This window comes from Panthera uncia, chromosome F1 (genome assembly GCF_023721935.1).
Source record: "Panthera uncia isolate 11264 chromosome F1, Puncia_PCG_1.0, whole genome shotgun sequence".
In the NCBI taxonomy this organism is placed as follows: Eukaryota; Metazoa; Chordata; class Mammalia; order Carnivora; family Felidae; genus Panthera; species Panthera uncia.
In genome coordinates, this window is record NC_064813.1 from 62,757,686 (window position 1) to 62,764,582 (window position 6,897).

Here is a 6,897-nt window from a genome sequence, read left to right on the forward strand (position 1 = left end):
CTTGGGCTCAGGTCATGATCTCACGGCTTGTGAGTTCAAGCCCCGTGTCAGGCTCAGAGCCTGGGGCCTGCTTCAATTATGTGTCTCCTTCTCTCTCTACCCCGACCCTGCTCACACTCTCCGTCTCTCATAAATGGATAAATATTTTTAAAATTTTTTTAAAAAGGGGAAAAAAAAGAAATGTAAAGCAAACCACAATGAGATACTGCCTAACATCCATGAGGATGACTACTATATATAAAAAACACACGCGCAACACAGATGTTGGCAAAGATGTAGATACACTGGAACTTTTATGCATTGCTGGTGCAAACGTAAAATGGTGTAGCCACTATGGAGAACAGTTTCGTGGTTCCTCAAAAAGCTGACTATAGAATTATCAAATGACCCAGCAATTCCAATCCTAGGTATATATCCAAGGAATTGAAGGCAAGGACCCAAACAGATACAGGTACCCCAGCGTTCATCACAAAATTATTCACAATATGCAAAAGGTGGAAACACTCCAGTGTCCACAAGCAGACGAATGGATAAAGAAAATGTAGTCTATGCAAACAAGCGAATCTTTGAAATTGTCTTATTTAGCCATAAAAAACCAGGATGAAATTCGGATACATCCTCTAACATGGATACGCCTTGAAGCCGTTATGCTATTTGATATAAGCCAGACCCAAAAGGGCAAGTGTAATTCCACTTATATGAGGTATAGAGTAGGTTAGGTTACCGGGGGCTGAAGGAAAGGAGAGATGGGGAGTAATTGTCTAATGGTTATAGAGCTTCTGTTCCGGGTAATAAAAGGTTCTGCAATTTCATTGTGTGTTTTCGGTAGGGGGTGGGTGTCTGAACAAAGAAGGGGTTTTCCAACACCAGCTTGGTGTCCTATAATTCACCTCCATCCTGACACCATTTACCTGGTGGTAGCATCCGTTGCTACAGGTTAAATGTTTAGTCTCACAGGCTGCTTCCCCCCTGCCCACCACCACTTTTTCGGATACCAGTCACAAATGCAGGTTGTCATCAGGGCCACTGACCCCCAGGCTACAGATGGAAGGTTCCAGCAACCATCTCCTCAGGTTCAATTAATCTGCTAGAGCATCCCCCAGAATTCAAGGAAACTCTTCACTTACCAGATTACCAGTTTATTATGAAAGGGTATAACCCAGGAATACCCCAAGCACACACAGGGCATGGGCTGGAGAAAGGGTGAGGAGCTTCCATGCGCTCTGCGAGGTCACCATTCTCCCAAATCTCCACGTGTCCACCAACCCAGAAGCTCTCCCAACCCACCCCCTCCTTCTGGGTTTTCATGGAGATTTTGTTACCTAAGCATGATTGATGAACTCATTGACCACCGGTAACTGATTCAACCTCCAGCCCCCTCTCCTCCCGGGAGGTCAGGAAGTGGAACTAAAATTTTCAACCCGCTAACGATGTGGCCGGTTCCCCTGGCAACCAGCCCTCATCTTTTAAGGTGCAGTCCAAAAGCCACCTCATTAACATAAATCCAGTTGTGGTAAGAAAGATTTTTTATCCACGTGACGCCCGTTTCACTTTTAAGGCTCTGAAGAGACTTTAGGAACTGAAGCTGAGAGATCTTTAGAGCTTGAGATCTTGATCTTTAGACGCCAAATATTATAACAAAAGATACCTCCATTGCTCTACTCACTCAGAAAATTCCGAGGGTGTTGGGAGCTGTGAGCCAGGAACCATGAACAAAGACCAAATATATACAAGAAATGAATGACCCAATACGTATTTCTCACAAATCACAGTATCACAGGTCATGGAAACATTCTGGACCTCAATACAGGCACACCTCAGAGATATTGCAGGAACATCTCCAGAACACCGCAGTGAAGTGTATCTCACAATAAAGCAAACCAAGTGAATTTTTTTGGTTTCCCTGTGCATATAAAAGTTATGTTTACACTATATGGTAGTCTATTAGGTGTGCAATGGCATTTACATCTAGAAACAATACATACCTTCATTTAATAATACTTTATAGCAGAGGGTGGTGGGTGCCTGGGTGGCTCAGTCGGTTAAACGTCCGACTTCAGCTCGGAAGTCATGGCTTGTGGGTTCGTGCCCCGCGTCGGGCTCTGTGCTGGCAGCTCAGGGCCTGGAGCCTGCTTCAGATTCTGTGTCTCCCTCTCTTCTGCCCCTTCCCCTTCTTGAGCTCTGTCTCTCAAAAATAAATAAACATTTAAAAAAATTTTTTAAATAAAAATACTTTATAGCAGGGGAGCCAGCCTGGCTCAGTCAGTAGAGCACTTGACTCTTAAACTCAGGGTCATGAGTTCAAGCCCCACGTTGGGCATGGAGCCTACTTAAAATAAAGAAATAAATAAAATATAACAAAATAAAGGACACCTCCAACTTGATACCAAAAACCCCCAATCAATGCAGTTAAAAATTGGGCAGAGAACCCAAATAGACATTTTTCCAAAGAAGACAGACAGATGGGCAATAGACACATGGAAAGATGCTCAACATCACTAATCAACAGAGAAAAGCAAATCGAAACCACAGTAAGATACCACCTCACACTGGCCCGAGTGGCTAGTGTTAAAAAGATAAGAAATCACAAGCGTTGGCGAGGATGCGAGGAAAAGGGAACCTTCACGCACTGTTGGTGGGAATGCAAACTGGTGCAGCCACTCTGGAGAACAGTATGGGGGTTCCTCAAAAAATTAAGAATAGAACTACCCTATGAGCCAACTATTTCACTTCTGGATATTTACCCAAAGGAAGTATAAACACTAATTTGAAAAAAAATATATGTATTTCCATGCTTATTAAGAATTATTCAGGGGCGCCTGGGTGGCTCAGTCGGTTGAGCGTCCGACTTCGGCTCAGGTCATGATCTCATGGTCCGTGAGTTCCAGCCCCGCGTCGGGCTCTGTGCTGATGGCTCAGAGCCTGGAGCCTGTTTCAGATTCTGTGTCTCCCTCTCTCTCTCTGACCCTCCCCCGTTCATGCTCTGTCTCTCTCTGTCTCAAAAATGAATAAACTTTAAAAAAAAAAAAAAGAGGGGCGCCTGGGTGGCGCAGTCGGCTAAGCGTCCGACTTCAGCCAGGTCACGATCTCGCGGTCCGTGAGTTCGAGCCCCGCGTCAGGCTCTGGGCTGATGGCTCAGAGCCTGGAGCCTGTTTCCGATTCTGTGTCTCCCTCTCTCTCTGCCCCTCCCCCGTTCATGCTCTGTCTCTCTCTGTGCCAAAAATAAATAAAAAACGTTGAAAAAAAAAATTTAAAAAACAAATAAATAAATAAATAAAAAATTAAAAAAAAAAAAAAAAGAATTATTCACAATAGCCAAGATAAAGAATGGAATGCCCACTGATAGACAAATGGATAATGAAGATGTGGCGTGTATACACAAGGAAATATTACTCAGCCATAAAAACGAATGAAATCTCGCCCTTTGCGACAACAGGGGTGGACCAAGGGGGTATGAGGCTCAGTGAAATAAGTCAGACAGAGAAAGATCAATACCATATGCTTTCACTTGCATGTGAATATAAGCGATTCCACCATATGTGGAATCCAAAAAAACACCAGCAGCAAAAACAGACTTATAAATACAGGGAAAAAACTGGTGACGGTCAGTTTGGGAAGGGACTAGGGGCCTGAGTGAAGTAGGTAAAGGGGATCAGGAAGTACAAACTTCCAGTTATAAAATAAACAAGTCACGGGCATGAAAAGTACAGCATAAGGAATACAGTCAAGAAATTGCGATAACCTTGTATGTTGACAGGCAATAACTATACTTATAGTACACCTGAAACGAATGATACTAGCTTTATAGTCAACTGTAGTCGATATCGTCAACTATGCTTCAATTTTTTTAAAAAAAGGGGGGAAAAAAAGAAAGAAAATATCTTGTAGTCCTTACGTCGGGTTACATTGCATTGCATGTATTCATTAACTTCATAAATATTTACTAAGTGCCTGTTGTGTTCCTAGGTGCTGTGTTAGGCTGTGGGTAAGGGTGGTTATCAACACATTCCGTGTCCTCAATTAGATTATAAAGAAATAAAGGAGACAGGCCAGTGGAAACATGCTGAACCATGCGAGAAATGCCAGGATGTGAATAGTAAGAAGTCACTTCACCTGGTTTTCAGGATGCTGGGGGAAGCTTTTCAAGGTAGATGATATCTTCTCTGTGAAATTGTGCTACATGTGCACATGTAGACATGTTTGGTTGTAGACACAACCAAACATACCTCAGTTTCAAGGTGATCATGGTTGGGGTGCGTGGGCGGCTCAGCCGGTCAAGCATCCGACTTCGGCTCAGGTCATGATCTCACAGTTTGTGAGTTCGAGCCTCGCCACAGGCTGTGTGCTGACAGCTCGGAGCCTGGAGCCTGCTTCGGATTCTGGGTCTCCCTCTCTCTGCCCCTGCCCCACTCACACTCTGTCTCTCTCCAATAATAAATAAACATTAAAAAAACATTTTTTTTTTTTAAAAAAAAGGTGATCATGGTTTCGAACAGAAGATAAAAGGCAGGTCAACGAGGTGTTGGATAAAAAGTAGAAATATCCACTAGCATTCAAAGGACAAGGGGAAGCATTTCCGAAAGGAAAGATTTTTTAATTCAAAATTTCCAGAGCTGCAGAGGGCCAACAACGTCACTTACCAAGTTCTAGGTAGGGGAGGAACAGGGCTACCACGGCTTACTTACATGGGGACTTCAAGAGTCTCTTCCGAATATCAGATACGTGTATACCCAGAGACAAATGACATCGTTCAAGGTGCTCTCTCCCTGTTCCTTGACTCTCATTATCTCTGCTCGTCTGTGGTGACCTAATTCTTTTCTCCAGCAAACACCCCTAAGTCAGCATCTTTAAACCTCAGCCATGCAGATACAAAATCATATCTCTTTATCTCTTAACATGCATATATCAGATATGATAAAAGACCCTAAAACTGTTTTATTGCTAAAAACTGCCAACCCTCGTCCGAGCTTTCAGCGAGTTGTCATCTTTTTGCTGGAGGGGCGTCTTGCCCCCATGGTGCTGCTGCTGACTGGTGGGGGCGGAGGTTACTGAAGGCTGGGCTGGCTGCGGCAATTTCTTAAAATAAGACAACAATGAAGTTTGCCACATGAAATGACACTTCCTTTCAGGAGTGATTTCTCTGCCACGTGCAATGCTGTTTGATAGCATTTTTTTTTTTTAGTTTTTTTTTTTTTTTAACATTTGTTTATTTTTGAGAGATGGAGCGAGAGCCGGCGAGGGGCAGAGAGAGAGGGAGACACAGAATCCGAAGCAGGCTCCAGGCTCTGAGCTGTCAGCACTGAGCCCGACGACGCGGGGCTCGAACCCACGAACCAGGAGATAATGACCTGAGCTGAAGTCGGATGCTTAATCGACGGAGCCACCCAGGCGCCCTGCTGTTTGATGGCATTTTACCCGCAGCAGAGCTTCTTTCAAAATTGGAGTCAATTCTCTTCATCCCTGCCGCTGTTTTTTCAACTACGTTGATGGGACATTCTCAATCCTTTGTTGTCATTTCAAGGATCTTCACAGCATCCTCCCCAGGAGTAGATTCCATCTCAAAAAAAAAAAAAAAAAAATTTTTTTTTTTTTCTTTTTCTCTGCTCCTCCATGAGAAGCAAACCTTCACCCATGAAAGTTTTATCCTGAGATTGAAGCCATCCATCCCGTCCAGAGGCTCCGCTTCTGATTTTAGTTCTCTTCCTGTTTCCACCCCATCCGCGGTTACAGCCTCCGCGGAAGTCTTGAACCCCCAGAGTTATCCGTGAAGGGCTGTGATCCGCTCCTTCCAGTTCCTGTGAGTGCTGATGTTTTGACCTCTTCTCACGAACCATGAACGTTCTGAATGCATCTAGAATGAGGACTCCTTCCCAGAAGGTTTTCAGTTTTGTTTTCAGGTTTGCTTTGTCCAGATCCATCAGCAGAATCATTATCTAGGGCAGCCACGGCCTCACGAAATGCGTTTGTCAAATAATGAGACTCGAAAGTCGAAATGATTCCTTGATGCGTGAGCTGCAGAACGGGTGTTGTGTTCGCAGGCACAACAACACTCGTCTCGTTGTCCATCAGAGCTCTTGGGTGCCCGGGTCATGGTCAAGGAGCAGTAATATCTTGAAAGAAATCTTTTTTTCTGCACAGCAGTTCTCGACAGTGGACTTGATATTTGGTAACCCGTGTTGCAAACAGATGTGCTGTCATCCAGGCTTTGTTGTTCCGTTTCTAGAGCACAGACATGGTAGGTTTAGCGTAATTCTTAAGGGCCCCGGGATTTGGGGAAAGGTCAATGAGTCACCAGCTGCGTTAGCCTCTAACAAGAGAGGTGGCCCATCCTTTGAAGCTGGGGAACCAGGCATTGGCTTCTGTCTAGCCACGAAAGTCCTAGATGGCCTCCCCTTCCAATATGAGACTGTTTTGTCTACACTGAGAATCTGTTGGTGAGCGTGGCCACCTTCTCTTAGCCGGATCTTCCGGAGAACTTGCCACAACTTCTATATCGGCACTGGCTGCTACTCCCTGAGCTTCGCTGTTCTGGAGGCAGTTTCTTTCTCGAAACGTCACAGACCAGCCTCTGCCAGCTTCTTGCTGTGCCTGCACAGCCGCCTCCCCTCGCGCGGGCTTCGCAGAATGAAGACAGTCCAGGCCTTGCCCCGGACCAGACTCTGGCTTACGGGGACGTGGCGTGTGTGATGCTCCATCCAGACCACTCAGACTTTCTCCACGTCAGCAGTAAGGCCATTTAACTTTCTCATCATCTGCGTGTTCCCTGGAATGGCACTTTTCATTTCCTTCAAGAACTGCCCTTTGAGTTCACAACCTGGCCAACCGTCTGGCGCAAGAGACTTAAGCGTTCAGTGTATCTCAGTTTTGGACGCACCCTCCCCCCTGAGCTGAATCACC